We start from the raw sequence: 21,876 nt of genomic DNA, 5'->3' as shown, positions 1-21,876 counted from the left end.
ATCACGATTGACGACTAGTAATGGGTTTCCATTATGTACGCTACTTCTATTTGCTAGTCCCAAAATACATGCAACCTCGCCATTCTCCTTTAAGAGCGTGCAGCACGGTACGATATGACTAAAATTCGAAGCGCAAGCGAGACGCCGAATTATGACTTTCACGCGAGTGAAAAGCACGGAGCGATTGACGCGCGACGCAAATTTTATGAAGTGAGCGCCAAAACTATTTTTACCTAATTGCAAGTAAATTAAACAACATAACGAAAAACAAAATGGCCATGTTCAAAATCTCAGAATACAGAAAACCACCAGAAGCCACGTTAAGATGTCATTCTATAGTGCGCAGTGTGTCCAAAAATTGTACACAACAGCCTGCACTCATCGCAATTCTCACCCGCGTAATGTTGCTAGTACATGAGGCTGTTAAATTTTTCCCTATTTTGTGGTAAAAATTTATAATGTTAAAAGGAAAACAATAAGTGTACAGTTCATCACATTAAATGTTAACTTGTATGGTAAATAATAAAAACAGTGGGACCAGTTTTCTAGTGATTGCTAAGAGTCAGCAAGAAAATGAACTCTAAAAAATTTAAGACAAGGACAAATAAATAATAGATATAATAAGACGGTTATTATAAAACTTATCAACTAACAAACTAAAGAAATACATATTTACAATAATAATTTTATATATTCCATATAATTATATTATATTATTATTATAAATATGTATTTCAATCGTGTGCACAGTTATTATTATCTCGTCTTATTTCTCTAATTTTTATGTCGCTTAAAATTCAAGTATAAATAAGGCCACTGAATTGGTTTAATATCTTTTAAGAATGTGTTTTGAAGATAAAAATAATTTATTTAATCCTCTTGCTCAAACAAACAAGCAAACAAGTAGGTACACAAACAAACAAAAGACCAAACAAGCACACGAAAACAAACAAATGTGCAAACAAACACACAAACAGACAAGAACGAACGAACTTATTATAATATAGCACGCCATTGTTATTTGTAAAATTTTAAAGCTTTAAGATTATTTTACACTTTCTTTATCTGCGCTGATTACCACAATTTTATTTCAACTTAATTGCCGGAACCTATGCCTACCTATTTAGTTGATTAATATTTTACATAAATAATAAATCCTTGAATTGAAATTAAAAGTAGGGAAAATCAAAACAATTACATTGGCAACACTTGAAATGAAGTCATCGGTTTCTATGACAACTAAATTCACGTAAAAATTATTCATTATTTTAACATAAGAATATTTATTTGTGCTACTTACACGTGAAATGTGATCCTATTCAGTTTCTTTTTTTTACCAACGGCATTTTTACACGAAGGAATAGCACAAGACGGCTTAATTTAATTAAATTTGTCACCTGTATAGCACGTCAAACAACACGACAAACACAGAGTGAGTAATCGTAAAATGTGTAGTTTAAATGGCTTCACTTCTTTGCGCTATCATTCCTTCTGGTGGTTTTCTGTATTCTGAGTTCAAAATATATACCTAATTTTCTATACAAATCAAAAATTTAAGAAAATAAGTTTGCCTTTCCTGAGATTGAAAGCAAAATGTGAGCAAAACATGTATTTTTCAAAAAAATAAACTATCGAGAAAAGTTTTAAAAATTGTGTATTTTGTATAGTCATAACGAAACTAACACTTTGAAATATCATTTACCCAAATATCAGGCTCCTAACTTTTCCAGAATCTGAGATCCAGAACCATTTGTAACCACCAAACTACATATTGCACACTTTTAAAAATTATCAAAAATCTGGTTGGAAACAGTCACAAGCGTGGTATACGATCATAGTACGCGAGCGAGAGCGTACAATTTATTGATAGTACGAGTGGGTGCATCGCCCGGTGGCGGTTGTACGTATAAATACAAATGCGCTGCGTGGCGTGGGTGTCATCGGTCACATAGTAAACCTTGACCTATTCAACTGTCGATGCCTGCTACAGGTACACTATCTATGAGTTTTAATATTCTAGGAACCTTTAAACAGTTTTTGTGTAATAGTCACTGTTCAGTAGTACTGTTTTATATTATTCTTTGACAAGCTAGTTAGCCCTTGATTGTAATCTCACTGTTAAGTCAGGATGCAGTCTAAGATGGAAGTTGGCTTACTTGAAAGAGGTACCAGTTTCATCTATACTAATATTATAAAGCTGAAGACTTTTTTGTTTGTTTGAATGATTGACGCGCTAATCTCAGGAACTACTGGTCCGATTTGAAAAATTCTTTCAGTATTAGATAGCCCATTTATCGAGGAAGGCTATAGGTTATATATATTATTCCGATATAACTACGGGAACGGTAACCACGTGGGTGAAACCGCGCGGCGTCAGCTAGTTATACCTATATTTCTAACTAGTAGTTCCTAAGATTAGCGCGTTCAATCAAACAAACAAACAAACGCTAGATCAAATCAGACCAAAGTCTATATAAATAATATTAAATATAACTGATATCTGATGAGAATCGAACCTAGGACCACTCTTTTGAGAACCAGCACTAACTATAGGGTAGTTGACTCATATCAAATTTAATATAAACAATATCAATTTCATGTTGTACATGGATGATGGCTCCGAAATATATCGATATTAATTTATAAAGTTAAGGATTTCTTAAAAAAAAAAAATTAATAATCATGTATTTTATCAAATTGCTTTACCATTAGCATATTCTTAATTTATATACAATTAAAAAACTGTCAGCATCATCACATTTAACGGTAATATTTGTAGCTACGACATATTTGACGTGTTGGTAGATCCCCACCAGGTGAACTGACGACATCAAGCGAGTCGCAGGGATTCGCTGGATGCAGGTGGCTCAGTATCGTGGTGTTTGGAAGTTCCTACAAAAGGCCTATGTCCTGCAGTGGACGTCCATTGGCTGATATGATGATGACGACATATTTGAAACATCTCCAAAGAGTTACTCCACTGTTCTGTGATCTTGGAAACAGCTTAATCAATTTAATATTAGAATCGAGTCAAGCGTACAAAGCTCGGATTTTCAGAATAAAGCAAACTTCCGTTTGAGTTTGAAAGGAAAAAAGTATAAGAGTTTTACCCGCTTCCTTGACGGGCAAATCGAGATGAACTTTAGCTGAGTTGAAGTTTCCGAATTTTTACATTCAGCTTGCATATTCCTTTACGAGGTTCAAGTTTACTATTTTCTGGTTATAAAATTAGTAAATTTAAGTTACTCGAGGCATCGTTGATCTACTCTTTAACTTTTATTTTTACCAATTGATTTTTTTTTCGACGCACTTCACTAGTAAGTTATTCATTCACTAGGACACTAGGTCATAATATAAGGATGAGATATGCGGGACAGCATTTAAGATCTATTTACAAAAGAAAAAATTTTTACTCCGAAAAATATTCAAAATTTGAAAATTAATTTATTTCAATTAGGTTTAGTTTACAACCACTTTTGAAATGTCAAGTTATGTCATAATTTATTATTCATTTTAGAACACATACTTAGATATTTTAATTAATTTTCCTTAAAAAATATAACCCTAGAATTATGGGATATACTCCCCAGCACCTTGTATATACATACTCTGTAAAAATTGTAAATGTTGTGAAAATCTTTTAGTAGCATATGTACATAAATGTAAGCATGAGCGTAATGTATTAGCGGTTGATCTTCCATAATATATAAATAAATAAACGTATTATTTAAGGTATGGATAGTAAGGTGGTGTTAAAACCCCTTGGGGTCATATACTTGGCCTTGGGGACACTTCACACCGTCAATCGCCGTCATCATTATTAACATATGAAAGTGATCGTTACAGAATATTATCATCTTAAGGGCACCATACCCTTTTAGAGAAGCGTGGTGATTCTTAGCTCCATTTTCCCATTCTATAAGAAGAAGGAGAAGATGCTGTAGTGGGTTATTAAAAATATTGAGATGATAAGGTGTTTCAAGGACTTATAGTAATTTATTCCTAGTAAGTCTTCTTTTCTTTTGTCAAAAGTCATTTCAATGTATCAATAAATATTGGCTTAGTTTACAAGGTCTTTGGAAACGTCAAGTTTGACCATTTTTGTAGTTGGTCAGAAGAAAGAACAAGAAGTTCAGATTCTGTTGAGACGAGCAGGCAATAAACTCAGTTGCTCTTTTAGAATCATTCTTTACGATGTCTTATTTATAGATACGAACATATCTATGAATTATATATTCTTGTTTCGTAATGTAGTGTAAGATAAGCTAAGACTGCGCGGGCGCCGATGGTGTGGGCTAGGCATTTCCGTTATACACCGTAACTCTATGACGCCTCAGGGCTATAATATGTTAATTATAATATAATGCACCATAATGCACGACCGCAACGTTCTCAGGCCAACTGATAAATTAAGTTATTGGATAACTGATAAATTAAGTTATTGGATTCAACATAGATGCACTTTGGGATTAAACATAAAAACACTTTGTTACACCAAAAATTTGACGGCCTCCGTGGCGCAGTGGTATGCGCGGTGGATTTAATGACGGAGGTCCTGGGTTCGATTCCCGGCTGGGCCGATTGAGGTTTTCTTAATTGGTCCAGGTCTAGCTGGTGGAAGGCTTCGGCCGTGGCTAGTTACCACCCTACCGACAAAGACGTACCGCCAAGCGATTTAGCGTTCCGGTACGATGTCGTGTAGAAACCAAAAGGAGTGTGGATTTTCATCCTCCTCCTAACAATTTAGTCCGCTTCCATCTTAGATTACATCATCACTTACCATCAGGTGAGATTGTGGTCAAGGGCTAACTTGTAAAGAATAGAAAAAAAAAACAAAAGAACTTAATTTTACAAAACAAATTAAGTGAAAATACAAACAATGGTGTAACGGCGGCCTTATCTCTAAAGTGATATCTTCCAGGCAACCGTTAATTATAAGGAGTTCACGTTTACAAAGAGAAGTGATTGGTGCGCAAATATCAACTTAAAATACATAAACTAAGTTACACATTAAAATACATAAATACCAATATTAACATTAATAATATACATATATATTCAATAGATAGATATAGATAATTTCTTTGCAGCTGACTTATTTCCTATTTTGGTCTTTATTCAAGCCATCAAAATAAAAAACAAATCAATTAACAAAATTTCATCCACACTATGATACAAATTACAAACGTCATCCTGTGCTTACTGGTGGATATCATATAGTATGTAGATGACACTTTGTCAATTTACTTATTGTAAAAGCAAAGACCAAAATAGTGAATAGGCCAGCAGAAGAAGGACATAGTAATTGAAAAAAAATACTAGTGATATTTGAATAATTAATTAAAGCATTAAATAATAAATATTAAACTTTGTGATAGTCTAATGAATAATGAAATAATATATATTTCTGTTTACCTCGAAACAAAAAAATATATACGTACCTTTCACACAAATTAGTATAGATATATATGTATATGTTATTCAGTTGTTACCGGATGCGTTTATCTCATATCGAGCAAGGGAAATCCGTCAATTTTGTTAACTTCAATAATATCCGAACCTCTCGTCACTTTACCCTTCGGATATCACAACACGGATGAAATGATATCCGTCATATTATACCATTACGTGCTAAGTGTCTTAAAGTGAATATATACAGAACTGATAATCCTGTAGATAAATCCTTTGTGTTTGAACTGGATGTCAGATATATCGCGTATCACAAATCCTTCGTTGATGTACGTTTACGAGTACACTAATAATAGACAAAATATCTGTTTAAGAATAAGAATAAGAATTGTTTCTTTGAAAAAAACTCAGTACATAAATTGCAATGACGTCCTGACCCTTAAACTAGGTAAGCCCGTGTCTTAAGGGCCAGTGACTTCTCTGGGTACATATGCTACAAGTAGGCATAATTACAATAATGGTGTAGTTAACATAAAATATCCAAAAGAATTATTTTGAGAAATTTAAGAATTGTTTGTGCCCAAAAGCTGCATTTTGTGCTACAAACTCTGATGTACACTGAAGTGATTTATTGGGAAAGTTTAGATACACAAGTTAAATGTAAAGAATAAAGATTCTTACGAATATGAAATAAACTATTTTAATTTTATAATTATTTTTACCCAACTGCGACAGAAGGAGGGTAATGTTTTTCGAGCGTATGTATGTCTATTTCTCTGGCACGCCCTACAGCCCAAATTGCTGGATGGATTTTGACATATGAGGTGTCATTGAGCTCGTGAGAATTGAGGTAGTGACATAGGCTATATAAATTTTCAAAAAATCTAAATTAATTGACCGGGTCCGCTATTGTATATAATATTTTGAAATAGGGGTTGAAAGTTGACATCGATTTTTACGCGGGCGTCCGCTAGCGTAAAAAGAAAAATTCCACCTCTTAGTATTTCACAAGATCCCAACATAACACCTGAAACCTACCAATTCTTTTCAGAATATTCAAACAAAACAACACTCAACAAAGTTACAACACAATTGCAAAAGGGTTCGAGAGGAAGCCAAAAATATCGTGTTTTTCTAAACTTCGCAATAATTGCCAACGATCCTTTGTGAACTGTTCACGTGTATTCAAACTTTGCGTAAGATTGAAAGAAAACATTTCATCAAGTAACTCATGAAACTGAAATGAAAATAAAATAATATTAACTATACAAACACAATAAACAAGGAAGAAACAATAATAAACAGAGAGTTTGTGCTGTTGTAGGAGGTAATCTCTAGATCTTCTGAACCGATTTTGAAAATTCTTTTACCACTAGAATGCCACGGTATTTCTAAATGTCATAGGCTATATTATATCCCCATATTTTCACGGAAACAGAAACTACGCGGGTGAAACCGCGGGGCTAGTATGTGTATAAAGTTCTGAATAAATTCTTTATGTTGCCGCATGCATTATATGACAAATTGGTATTTTATTCTTTGGCCATAAGAAAGTATTTATCCTCGCCTGCAGAACCACAAAGAAATTAGTCAGATTTTTATACAGATATTGTCATACCTACTTGTTTTTCTCTTTTCAGTTCATTAACCAGTCAGGTTTTTTGTTTTTATAATAATATTTTGTTTCCATTTGTTCCTACAGATATATGTCTTCCCCATGATTTGATATCAATGAAAATAGTGACAGAAGGGTTGACTCATTTTTTGCGCAAAGGATCAGCCTGGCTGTCCAGCGCGGAAATGCAGCCAGTATTCTTGCCACCATTCCACGTGGGCATGATTTGTATAGTTATTAGGATAAGTTAGCTTAAGTTCCTTATTGTATTCTTTCTCATGAAAATATGAATATAAGAATAAACAATTAATAATATATCTACGCCCGTCTAGGGTTTCTTTAAAGCAAACATTATATCCATACATTGGATGTTCGTAATATTATTATCGCATACATATGGATGTGGAATCTGACATTGTATGGCGCTACACGCCGAGAATGGTGAGTGGTCTTGCCATAAGATCGCAATGTAGAATGATAATGGGATGGCCAACGACGCCTATAACTACATACAGCCTACGTGCCTGATTGACTAGCAATAGCAATGCGTCCGATGTAATTCGATTACTATCTTAACATCGATATTTATTCTCGTTAGATGAGAATCTCTACATTCGTTTTAGACTAGCGGACCTAACCCATTCTGGTTAAGCATTGCTTTGACTTATTTGTACTTCTTCCCTACTCCTACACCTAACCCTACCCTACCTAAGTTTCGAAAGAGCTAGTAAACTGAGCCTATTTGAAGTAAATGAATTTTGACTTTGACTTTGACTTACCCCTACTTTACTCTACCCTACCCTACCCCTACCATACCCCTAATAGGCTATTAAAAATAATATAATAGTGTTATTAAATATACATATAAATACGGAAAAAAAGCTTGGAAATAAATGTATTACATGACTGGCTACTTATACACCTATTGTTAAATGGTGATAAACTAAAAAGAAAAAATCTGTCTGAGTTTGTTGTGGGCTCTTCTCGGACCAAGGCGCATTTGGAACCCTCGTAAATTTAATTTTAAGTTTTTGACTAATTATTATCACCATTATCTTATAATATTGATATCTGAGCACAAGCACTGAGCACAAGCACTTTCGAAAGTGCTTGTGAATTAAACATAATTGAAATAAATGAATTTTGACTTTGACATTGACTTATAATAATTATACTTATTTTGTTTCAGATTGGTTGAAATGCAGTCAAGATAGATAAGCATAATACAGCGGGTGAGTTAATGATCGATTTTACGTAAACAGTGCAGTGACAATATTATACAATGCATTATACATAAAAAGCACAATCTTTACTCTGGTAAAAACCTGTAGGTACATTACGGTAGATATATACAGGTTGCTCGAGAGTATTTCCCATAACTCTAGAGTTTTATTCTTCACCGAAAATTAACTAAAAAACTTCAAAAAACATGAGCTCCCCCAAAAGCCCCGGGGACGCCGCTGAAGTCACATAAGGAGCCTACGGCACTTACACATTCAGAAAAAAAATACTATCATATAACTTTATCTTAGACTAGCGGACATCCGCGGAACCATGGATTTTTCCGGGACTAAAAGTAGCCTATGTGTTAATCCAGAATAAAATCTATTTCTATGCAAAATTTCAGTTAAATCGGTTTAAAATTGACAAAGTTTCATACAAACTGGTCAATTTTAAACCTTAAAAACTTGGAATTTCAGGAAGGACCCATATTTTCTTTTTTAAATATAATATAGCTCATTTATCGAGGAAGGCTATCTTCCTCGATAAATGGGCTATCTATCACTGAAAGTGTTTTTCAAATCGGACCAGTAGTTCCTGAGATTAGCGCGTTCAATTAAACAAATAAACAAACTCTTCCGCTTTATAATATTAGTATAGATTAAAAAATAAAACACGACTTACCTAATAGATCCTATTATTTATTCCTACAAAACAAGTTCACGTCAAACATAAAGAAGGCGAAGTATTACTAGCAAATAGCAAATGCAAAAGCGAGTGTTAAGCTTTAACTTCAGTCTTCTCCAGGGACGCTAAAAGGCTTTCAAAAGACGATGCGAACAATTTAACTTTAAATACAAGGTTCCGCTCGTGTGTACCCGTGGTAAAGTCGTGTTTACGTAGTTGTGTACTTGCAGTTTGTGTTGCTTTATACACGAAAATATTTGCATATTCTGCATCCGTCCATCTGCTTGCATACCTTGCAACTGTTTCATATGCACAATCGTTATCATCATTCTAAGCCTATTTTCGTTCGTTCGAGTCTCCTCTCAGAATGAGAGAGGTTAGGCCAATAGTCCACCACGCTGGCCCAACGCGGATTGGCAGACTTTACACACGCAGATAATTAAGAAAATTGTCTGGTGTGCAGGTTTCCTCACGATGTTTTCTTTCACCGTTTGAGACACGTGATATTTAATTTCTTAAAATGACACACAACTGTAATGTTGGAGGTGCATGTCCCCAACCGGATTCGAACCCACACCCTCCGTCTGAAGTCTGCCAATCAGCATTGGGCCAGCGTGGTGGACTATTGACCTAACCCCTCTTATTCTAAGAGGAGACTCGAACTCAGCAGTGAGCCGAATATGGGTTGATAACGAACGAGACTGTTTAGAATGTTAGTTTGATAAAATTAGACTACAAGTGAATACTTACAATTACTGTACTAGCATAGGTACACACATATTCTAAAATTAATGAAAGCTCACTTGTATGTTGTGTATTTGTTTTTATTATAGTAGTGTTTTCAACTATCCCGTCTGTATAGAACGAATTGGAGACAAAAGCCATTGAATAAAATAATCCTTCAATGCTAACAGGCCCTTTGTTCGCACGACCACCCGTTATGAGGTTATGAAAATAAAAAGTAAGACCTCCTTTTAAAGGATGGTATGGAACTAAAACTTACACAATAGGAAACTTGTTCGCAGTGTGATAATCTAAAGACACGACAGTGTGTTAGCCAAGTTCGATATTGTGGTACAGCAGTTTATTAATTCACACGAACTTGTTCAATTTTTTTTACCGACAAAAATATAGAAGTGCCTTCTATAGAAGTTCCAAAAGATGCTACATACCAAATAGGCTCTTGAAGTTCATTATGTTTTCAAATCGATCGATAGGAACATAGGTACGATGTTATTTTTCTCTTTGTACAGTGTAAACGCATAGTGACCGTAACCGCCACAGTAATGGCAATTTCATTCATTTATTTCAGTTATTTTGATTATAACACAAATGCATGATTTACTTATATCTAACAAAATCTTAATAATTCTACTTTAATAATGAAACTTTATGATAAAAAGTTTGCTACAATGTTTTACGACATTTTTAATTTGTCCACAACGGGGACTAGCTAAGATCGTTGCCAATACACTTGTACATATGTTTTCTGCGATATAGCCTGAGTTTTACGATATTTTTTGAAGACTTATCGTTTGTACGTTTTCTTGTTTATTAAGCTTGTTGGTAACAGAGAAAAATAATACAAGAAAATACAGCTTCAAATGTTACTTAGCCGCTTTGGTAGGTACACCGTAAAAACAATGTTAATCGTCTCACGGTATTAAAATAAACGTTTATTTTTCTTTCTATTCATTTAATTTGGCAATCAAATACATAAAGCCAAAGTATATAGTTTCGATAATTGAACTGATCTCAGGGGGCAACAGGTATGGGAAATAAAGGAAAATATAATCATTCGTAGACGTAATTGCCTACTCATTTTTACCGTCCAATATTATCGATATTAAGGCATTCCCCTGAGGGAGTCCACAACAAAAAAACAATATTATTCGTCTTTGTACAGTACAGTATTAAAATAAACGTTTATTTTTCTTTCTAGTCATTTAATTTGGCAATCAAATACATAAAGCCCAAGTATATGGTTTCGATAATTGAACTGATCTCAGGGGGCAACAGGTATGGGAAATAAAGGAAAATATAATCATTGTGTAGACGTACTTGCCTACTCATTTTTACCGTCCAATATTGTCGATATTAAGGCATTCCCCTGTGGGAGTCCACAACACAAACATGCGGCTCGGCTGCGGCCGCTTTGTGCTTTATTGGAACGATAACAAATAACCATATAACGTACTCCGTTGCGGGAAGGCCAACAATTTCTTTAATTAAAATATTTTTATTACAGTACTAGTACGCCGCGCGGTTTCACTCGCGTGGTTCCCGTTCCCGTATGAATACGGATTAAATGTAGCCTTTCTAGATAAATGGGCTATCTAACACTGAAAGAATTTTTCAAATCGGATCAGTAGTTCCTGAGATTAGTAAAATAAAAAAGAATAAAATATTTTTACCAAAAAAGTTGAACTGACTTCAAAATCACAAAAGTAATGCGAAAAAGAACATTGTGATCACTTTGAAGGCGGTGCGTAGCCAGTGACATATTAATTAAAGACGTTTCTGAAAGAACCACGAAAAGAACTTTCTTTGAATTCTAAAGCTTTTTTATGTACTCGGCTTTAGTTAATGCATCACTGTGTTGGCAGTGTGCAGTGATCAGAAGATAGCACAATACAATGTTATTTTTCGCTTTTTAGTTTTTTTGTGATTTTGAAGTCGTTTCAACATTTTTGTTAAAAATGTTTTATTTTTGTGTTTTTAGCGTGTCCTAGCATAGTGAACGAAAGCGCCACAGTACGGGCAAATTCATTATTTTCATTTTAACACAAAATTACTGAACCGGTTTCATGAAAATTAAATGGGACCAATCTGGAAGTTTACTCTTTCAAACAAGGAAGAATTTTTAAAATTGGTTAAGAAATGACAAAGTTATAAGGTAACAAACATTAAAAAAAACATACGCGTCGAAGACAACCTCCTCCTTTTTTTGAAGTCGATTAAACAGAAGTATATTCACTAACCGGGACTTGAAAGATATGCATATTTCAGTAACTGCAAAAGCATAAGCTGCTTAGTCGTTAATACCGTTATCGAACTATAACAGAGCCAGTGTTATTGTGTTGCTGCTTTCGCTTCAACATGAACATTTTCAGATTTAATGTAATAATTTGTATAAATCACAGAACATCGAGGTTTACTTTTACTTCATCATCATTAGCAATAAATCTGTAGAGAGGTCAATTCTGTACATGAAATATATACATTTCCAAAATAACTATCAGGGGTTGATTAGTGATCGATACTGATGCCAAAAGTGCAATCAGTAAAATTTTTGTCTTGCTTTCGTTCGTTATAGAAACAAAATTACTCCAAGGATTTTAACGAAACTTGGTACAATTATTCGTTACACTCCTGAGCAGGTTATAGTATACTTTTCATCACGCTACGTTCAATAGGAGCAGAGCTGTGATGGGAAGTGTTGGGAAAACGAGAGAAGTTTCTCCATTTTTAAAATGATTTAAGAGGTTTAAGGGCTGATGAAGTCACAGACAATGTCCTTCCACTTGCCAATGCGATCCTTACATAATATTTCCCCTTGAAAATGCTTGCTTCTTTCATAGCTACAAATTATTATTGATCGTCTGTGCTCCGCCAGTTGACACTGAGCACTTGTTATGTTAACAAACGGCTCGTTTGCATTTTACTGCGTCCAACAACGGTACTTCACCCTTTTTTGGGACTTAACAAGCGACCGTTTGAATTATGATTCTAGTGGAACCATACGTGAAAAATTCTGTTTGTGATCAACTGTGTTATTCGTTCAATAACACTGACTATCCATGAACATGTGTTATTCGTTTAAAACTGTTTTGACGAAGCAAAATGAGGGGTGTTATACGTTTAACGTGTCTGTCTGTCGTTCTGTCTGTAGCTCCCGAACGGATGAAGCAATTTCAATTTAATTTGTTGTGTATGAAAGGTGACTTATGTGCAAGTGTTCTTAGACATGTTTGATGAAAATCGGTTGAGCCATTTAAAAGTTCTAGGGGGTAAAACTGGGAAAGAATAACTGAACGTCTGCAGATACTCGTGGGGTCTCAAACGAAAGCGCACTGAAAGAGATTATTGATGACTTGATCGAGAGTGTAATTAATAATTAAATGTCCTTCGGGAATTTTTAAAAAATTTCAATTTTATATTATTAGAAGATTTTAATTCCTTTCCGTTTGTGTAAAAGTGTAAATAATCTACAATACAAAGTGTATTAATCTATAATAGTATCGCTGTAAAAATGGATTTACTTCTCCCGTTTTCCCAACATTTCCCTTCACTGCTCTGCTCCTATTGATCGTAGCGTCATGAAAAGTATACTGCCCAGGATTATGAAAAATAATAGTAGCAAGTTTCGTTAAAATCCGTCGAGTAGTCTTTGTTTCTATAACGAACATACAGACAGACGAAAATTTTACTGATTGCATTTTTGGCATCACTATCGATCACTAATCACCCCCTGATAGTTATTTTGGAAATATATTTCATGTACAAAATTGACCTCTCTACAGATTTATTATAACTTTAGATTACTAGCGGTCGCTCTAGATTTCACCTGCATAGTTCCGGTTCCCATGTCAACCCCGGGATATAATGTAGATTATTTTATTTGCTGATAATGTAGCTATTGCATTCGTGAAAGAATATTTTAAATCGTAATAAACAAACTTACATTCGTAATTGAATAAATCGCACTGTATAACAAATACGAGTACATAACACCTGTACGTAAATAAATTATATTTTCATTTAGTAAATTGTCCCCTTTTTATGTATGCCGTCTATCAAAATAATAAACTACCCGCGCAGTGACACGTGTCTAGCGCATTTGTTCTAGCTGACGGTGATGAATGAGAAACTTATATAGGACATCCATTTTGTGTAGAGTCACGGTCACGATTACTTGAACTGTTTAGGTACATATATTCATATGTTTTGATTTAAAAAATAATGTGCAATGGACTTTCAACTATAATAATAAATGAATAAAAATCGTTTAGTTCAGTTTCTAAGATGACTTAAATAGATGCGAGTTTGAACCTTATTTTAGGAGTAGTATAAACTACCTCAGTACTATAGTTTGGCTAGTTCGTTTATGAAACTCCCAGAGGGAATGACTGCGCGGGTATGAAGTCGTGCGCGCGGGGCATCGGGAGTGTTTGCCAAGCAATAGAAAACTATGCTCTTCCATAGCATATGTATAGCATAGTACATTGTGAAATAACAGATTTTAAATAAACATTACTAAATTAATTGATAATAGGTTGTTTTGCACGTGTGTATGTGTGTGTGTGTGTGTGTGTGTGTGTGTGTGTGTTTTAAGATATAAGTTTTAATAAAGATTCTACTTCTTCAATATTCAGTGATGATAAATATTTAATAACTGTTTTCTTGCATTCCTTAAGTATTGCTGGGTATATGTCGAGTTTTTTTTATTTATCTTTATCTTATTATATAAAACACCTATAAATGCCACTCATGATTATTATCAGCCGATACTGCTGAACATATACCTGTTTGAAAAACTTCCAATCAACATATTGAGCCGCCTATTACTAGCAGCTCCATACAACTCGCTTGTTACGAGTACCTACTTTTACTGGGGTTGACCAAAAGTATGCTTTCCGATGCAAGATCGCCATAGAAATCTGGGACCCAAACGTCCACCGGCTCTTCTAACTATCATCATCATCATCATCATATCAGCCGATGGACGTCTACTCCAGGACATAGGCCTTTTGTAGGGACTTCCAAACATCACGATACTGATATCTGAATCCCTGCGACTCGCTTGATGTCGTCAGTCCACCTGGTCAGGCACCCCTGGCCCCACCAGGTGGACTGACGACGACGACTGTGTCGGCCAACACTGCGCTTTCTACTATGTGCCCCGCCCATTGCCACTTCAGCTTCGCAACTCGTTGAGCTATGTCGGTGACTTCTAACCATATGCCCCTCGAATTGACTAAACTAACCCGATTTTGTTTGTTTAATTTAGAAGCCTAGGAAGGCTTCAAAAGTAACCGCACTGCAGGTTCAAAATGTTTTTTTGCCAAGACCTAATTTAGGTTTTGTACGTTTGTTTGAACATTCGGAATGGTACTTTTAGATGCATACACGTTTGTGTACAATCTGGCATCCTGCAAACTGCCAATAACTGGAAGCGCCAGTTTACCATGCAGTATTGTGTTTCGTTCGAACTCGAACAACAGGTCAAATCAAAACGAAAATTCAATTTCAATTTTCGTTTCCAAGATTATTCTATTCCAGGAAAAGTTACTGCACAAAACCACTTGCTTGCTTGCACCTATTTGTTCTATTAGCCACCTCATAGAAACAAAATATAAAATTTATAATAACACCATGTTATGTAGTGCCCATTGTCAACCAAAATATGATCGAAGTTTGGTGACCATCAAAGATGTGAGAATCAGACCCCCTAGCCAAGTGGCATATTGATTCTCTTTCTACGAACGCTAACGCTTCGAAAACTAGAAAAATGTATGAGAATGACAGATCTTGATCACGTGACCTGTCACTGATCACGTTTATATAAATGATAAAAAAGCTTGGTGTTAAACTGTGCTACACGTCTGTGTGCTTAGTTTTAAATAAGTTTGTAAAATGGTGGTAAACAAAAAAAATAAACCTTGGCTGAGTTCGTTGTGGGCTCTTCTCGGACCAAGGCGCTTTAGGAACCCTCGTAACTTTATTTTAAATTTTCGACTATTATGACCACCATTAGATTAAATTACTACATAATCCTGACTATACAAAAGTGCTTGTAAGCTAAGCCTAATTGAAATAAATGGATTTTGAATTTTGTCGATAGCAAATGTCATTCCCATACATCTTTCTTGTTTTCGTTAGCGATCGTAGAAAGAGAATTGACGTGCCACTTGACTAGGGCGGCAGGTCAGTAATGACCAGTGGTAAAAAATAATTGGTGCTTATATCCGACTGCAAGAAGAGTTATTAATTACTCTTTTTATATTTTATAATTTATTTTATTTATTATTCTACAAAAAACAGATTTCAATTAAGCCTAACCACTTTTTTTAGTTAGCCAACTAACGTTTTACTGTGCACTTTTTATTATGTAATAATACAATATTCAAGAACAAAAATAATTAACAAACAAAAGAGAAGAAAAACCAAGAATAATCATTAACTAAATATCGTAAAAGTGTGAGTAAACCTATATATGAGTAGTAGGCACATGAGAAGTAAGATTTACTATTTTTAAAACAGTTGCAATAGTTGTATTTGGATTGATTTATTCATAAATTTGGGCTTGCGAAAGGGGACATTCATGCCGCCCGCCTTCCGGTCTAAATATATCTGAGAGCAACTGTAAGGAGCGGAGCGGGGGGAAGAGCAATGACCTGACCCAGACCTTTTGCCACCGGAAGCTAAAATAACACACTAATACCTAACTACTTACATGTAGCATAAAAAAACTTACATTTCAAATGTTACGCCTGGAATATTAATTATAATAATAATTTATTCATAATAAAGATAGCTTGTGTTATAATTAAGACCCTGATACTTTCTACCAATAATGATTTGGTGTATTAAAAATTTAAATAGACTATGTACGTACATACATACGTACTATGTACGTATGTATGTACCTATACCTAAACCTAATTTTTATTCAAACAAAAAAAGAAAACGTAATAGCTTATACAATTTGACATTTTATGATTCTACTAGCGGACCCGCTCAAGCTTCGCTTTGACTTATTAATTTATTTATTTGCACTATCCCTACCTTACACTACACTACTCCTACCCCTACCCCTACCCCTACCCTACCTCTACTCTACCCCTACCCTACCCTTCCCTACAACTATCCTACCGCTACCCTACTCCTACCCTATCCCTATACCATAAACATACCCTACCACTACCCTACCCTACCCCTACCCTACCGCTACACTACCGCTACCCTACCCCTACCCTATCCCTATACCATACCCCTACCATACCCCTACCCTACCACTACCCTACCCTAGGATTTAGGGGTTTGAAAAATAGATGTTGGCCGATTCTCAGACCTACTGAATATGCACAAAAAATTTCATTCAGCCTTTTCGGAGGAGTATGGCAACGAAAACTGTATAATTTTTAATAGAATTTAAATAAAAACAATGAAAAAATTTTTTTTTGTAATAATTGTGACTGTTAATTAATTATAGACAAATAATTTGCAATAAAATAAAATTGCGACTGTAATTAAAGAACTAAGTATCCTATCTCTCAAGTTGGCTCAGACTGCTCGCGGTGTGCCAATTTAATTTAAAATCGGTGAAGTAATTTAGAAGTCCATCGCGGTCAAACATTGTGACAGGAGATTTATATATATTAAGATGACCAATACAAATCTAATTCAAAATTACTGTGACTGATGAAATAAAACAATAATAAAGCCAAATTTATACTGTCAAAATCATTAACATAAGTTAAATTTAGTGCAATGTTAAATATTTATTTAGGAAGATCACGTGAACAAAGTGACCTAAAGACGTAATACATAGTTAGTGAAAGACTAAGATTAAGTTATTGAACATTATCTTAGCGTTAATAAATTATAAGTTTAGGTTAAAGTTAAATTACTAATTAGTCATATAAGTAGGCTAGATCGTAATTTTATGAAGTACCAAATTGGTACTTTACAGTAGACAAAAAAAAGGAATATTACGCCTGGCATTTCCTTATTTGGAATCTTTATTTTCATGCATACGTAGAAATGCCTAAAAGCATTTACTGCATAATAAAACTTATTCTCTAGTTTTGGAGTGAAACGAATGAATTTTTGTCATGTCTATGCGATATTGTTCCTTGGATTCGTATTCATTTGTTCGTGAGGAACATTCGCAAAGTAACGCCTGCTTCTATTCAACAATAAACAATAGTAATTAATGTATGATACCCAATATGGTCAGAGAGCCTGCGACAGCCAGACATAACTCATTTAATGGAGGCTTATTTAATTAAAAGAAATCTTTATCAACCCAAATTCGGCTCACTGCTGAGCTCGAGTATCCTCTCAGAATTAGAGGGGTTAGGCCAACAGTCCACCACGTTGGCCCAATGCGGATTGGCAGACTTCACACTCGCAGAGAATTAAGATAATTCTCTGGGTTTCCTCACGATGTTTTCCTTCACCGTTTGAGTTACGTGATATTTAATTTCTTAAAATGCACATAACTGAAAAGTTGGAGGTGCCCCGGATTTGAACCCACATCCTCCGGAGTCTAAGACAGAGGTTATATCCACTGGGCTCTTTATCATTTAAAAAATACATAAAAGAAATATCACTCTGGTTTAACACATAAGTAACTTTTTATTCCGGAAAAGTCCATGGTTTCCGAGGGATTTGTGAAACGCTAAATTTCACGCGGACGAAGTTGCGGGCGTCTGCTAGTCGTAGATAAGCAAGGACTTAAAGCGTTCAAATTCCAGTATAACTTTGCATCTAAGCTTTTATCTATGAAAGCTCTCGTAATATATTAAAACGCCCTCTAGACAGACAGGCTAAGTGCATCGCGGGTGTCAGCCTATTTTAGAATTCTGCAATCAAACCGACTCCCCCATCTCGTGACACTCCACTTTGAGCGTGCAGTTCGTCTTCACTCATTTACTACTTTAATGCCGTCGCTTTTAAAAAAAACGTTAAATCATATTATGTATCTATGTTACGCTTAAAGATCGAAAACGCTCTGTGAGCGGAAAAATAGCTCACAACTCGTTGTGGTCACAGTAAAACATCTACATGGCGAAATTCGTGTTATAGCTCTAATGAAAACGCGCATGACACGTCGTGGCAATCACAGAAAGACCAAATAGCGAAATTCGTGTCGTGGCTGAAATGTGGCATGAATAAATATAACCATCCTCGATAAATGGGCTATCTAACACTGAAAGAATTTTTCAAATTGGACCAATAGTTCCTGAAATTAGGGCGTTCAATCAAACAAACAAACTCAGTAAATAAACTTAGATATCGATATTTCAGACCCTTATTCCATGTACTACACGAAATTAATATCATTTATTATGAGTCAACTTACTATTAGGTACTAGACTGCTGATTAAGACTTTCTAGACATGCCTTTAAAGAAAAGAAGGTAACCATGTAATACATTCAACCCTTCCATAATATGCAGATATCGTAAACATAATGATTTATATCAAGGTTGAGTCGGTGGGTGGCCGCGACCCCGTAGTGTTGTTGAACTCAACCCTCTTCATACTCGTAAGCGTATCGAGTTCACTGGATCAATGTTACCGTACTTAGGCTAATTAACTATTTATTCTAAATTACTACTTCATTCTTGTAGACATTGATTTGCTCGGGTCAAGGATTTTTTTAATAGAGTTAAGGTACTGTTACACATGCTCTAAAATAGCATGCTAAAAACGTGCTATTACGAGTAAGTATGCTTTATACGAGCATGCTTATCATCAGTTTACATTTGCTAGAATTAGCATGCTATTTTTAAGAATGCTCCTGAATAAGCATGCTCAAAGCAAACATTCCAATTACACATGATAATTTGTATCTATTGCTTTCTGTCTATAGTACCTATCGTGTTAGACAGGGAGAGATGAAGGTAAAGAGAATACAGACTAGCAATGCTGATCTACTAGCATACTCAATAAGCAAACCTATTCAGACGCGCTAAAAGCACGCCCCCTTCCACCCGCGCAGCATTTAGCATGCTCATAAATCGCACGACTGTTGATTCTTGAGCAAGCTCGAAATAAGTATGCTCATTACTAGCAATGTTGCAATACACATGCTAATAAGTAGCAACTGCTCAATAGTAGCATCTTTCGTGTTTGAAATGAGCATGTGTAACAGTAGCTTTAAGTCACTAGCGCGTCAAAATGTAACGCGCTAGTGACTTATAGCTACTGAAAAAAAAATGACGCGAACAAAAGCGCTGAATTGTCTTGATTTCATTGAGTCGTTGTTACTAACCAGCTGATTTTTTTACTGTGCTTAAATAATAGATAAACAATTTAACAACGACAATGTCCTACAAACTGCGTGGTACATTATCTCGTTCCGACGCTCTGAAATTTCCTGGTACCTCAGTTAGCTACCAGAATCAAGAATTTTCATAAATATAAAAGTTGGTCGTCTCATCGAGATGAAGCTACTCACAAAAAATTTGCTTGTTAGTAATCAGGTGTACAAAATTTTCTGGGGATCCCTGACTATAAGGAAGGAGGAAAATTAAAATCATGTACTTTTAAAATTTCCCAATCGTCAAAAACGACCATATTGCGTGGTATAATTCTAAAAACAAATTAGGAAATGGCTTGCCATTTCGCAAAACAATAAAAAGTACGAAAGTTATGTGGCAACTTCAACCGTCTTTTGAAAATAATTAAAAAATCACAAACAAAACGTGATGTTATGAAAGTTGGAGCCTTTTACCCCAACGTTGCACAGTTTGAAATTGTTTTTGTAATGCTTCTATTTATTCTCACTGAGCGGGCAAAAAACAAACAAAGCCTCAATAGCTCAGAGCGGTCAGACTTATCATCGAGGGGTAGTGGTTCGATCCCTGCTTCGTTGGTTTACTGTCGTACCCACTCCTAATACAATATTTCCCGAATAGTTGAAGGGGAATATTGGTCATATTTAAAAAATGTGACAAATATTCTTATAAAAAAAAACTAAGAGATCAAATACATACATACAAACAAATTTCAAGCAAATTTAATCACATATTAATATAATTCACATACTAATATCTATAGTAGTATCAGTGTCGTAGCTTGCCTTGGAGGGGCCCTTTATCAAAATTAGTTGGGAGCCCCAACGAGCGGCAAATCTCGAAAATCTCCTTAGGATGTTTTGGTTTCCAGGGAGCACCAGATGAAGTGAAATTGTAGATTAAATTTTACTCATTTTTATTATTACACTTAAGGGCTACTGTAGTCTGTATAACTGTCTGTGCCCTGTACCTATAACAGAAAGTCTCGTTATTGGTATCTTTGTTAGATTGACACTAGTTATTATCTTAGATAGTAATCTTAATTTTTTTATTATGACTGTGGTGTAAAGTATATTTATACGTGCGGCGTGCCTAACCGTGATATATTATAGTATTTGTAGGTTTTTTTTTTGTTTTTATTCTTTACAAGTTAGCCCTTGACTACAATCTCACCTGATGGTAAGTGATGATGCAGTCTAAGATGGAAGCGGGCTAACTTGTTAGGAGGATGAAAATTCACACCTCTTTCGGTTTCGGCACGGCACTGTCTATTGCCGGTAGGGTGGTAACTAGCCGTAGCCTCCCACCAGCCAAAATAATAAAAAATAATAATTTTTTTTTTAATATTTGATCCACCGATGGTTTTAATAGGTACTTTAAACTTCAAATTTGTGAGGAAAAACATTTCGAAATATAAATAAAACAGCTACAAGTTAGTGAGGGTCGTACATCATTCAGAAATCATAAAATAAGAATTTACTGCAAGAACAAAGAAGGCTAGGTAACTGGGTTAAGATGCAAACCTCTCTAAATCAGAGCGAGGTTAAAACAAAACATGATTTTACTGAAAGCAACTAGAAAGTACGAATATATGTAGGTATCGGGGATGGTTCCTTACAACCCGATTCTTACCGGGTTACCTTTAAAAATCCACGAAGACGTAAATAATTTACCGTACGTGCTCAGACAAAAAAACATTGAGACTAAAAAACCATATATCAACGAAAAAAATTCAGTCTTCGCTACTGGTAAGTATGTTCTACCAGCCAGTGAATTAGAATACTATTATATTCTCTATTATTATATCTAATATCAGTTGTTTTAAAGTAGATACTTTTACTTTTCGATCAAATTCGTTAATTTGAAGTAAACTTCGTACACTTATCACGTCAAATTTGTTCGTTTTGAGACACTA

At 34.9% G+C, this 21,876-nt stretch overlaps 1 protein-coding gene across 1 annotated transcript in view; it reads left to right on the top strand.

Annotated features, from left to right (window-relative positions):
• LOC112047820 (abnormal cell migration protein 10) overlaps positions 1-21,876 on the top strand; it is a 131,446-nt gene that overhangs the window by 36,562 nt on the left and 73,008 nt on the right. Inside the window, exon 2 of the mRNA XM_052890565.1 lies at positions 8,214-8,256. The gene's annotated coding sequence lies outside the window, so the exon portion shown is untranslated. The remainder of the gene's footprint in view (positions 1-8,213; positions 8,257-21,876) is intronic.

The sequence above is a fragment of the Bicyclus anynana genome, chromosome Z (assembly GCF_947172395.1).
Source record: "Bicyclus anynana chromosome Z, ilBicAnyn1.1, whole genome shotgun sequence".
In the NCBI taxonomy this organism is placed as follows: domain Eukaryota; kingdom Metazoa; phylum Arthropoda; class Insecta; order Lepidoptera; family Nymphalidae; genus Bicyclus; species Bicyclus anynana.
This window is presented reverse-complemented; position numbering and strand designations above follow the sequence as displayed.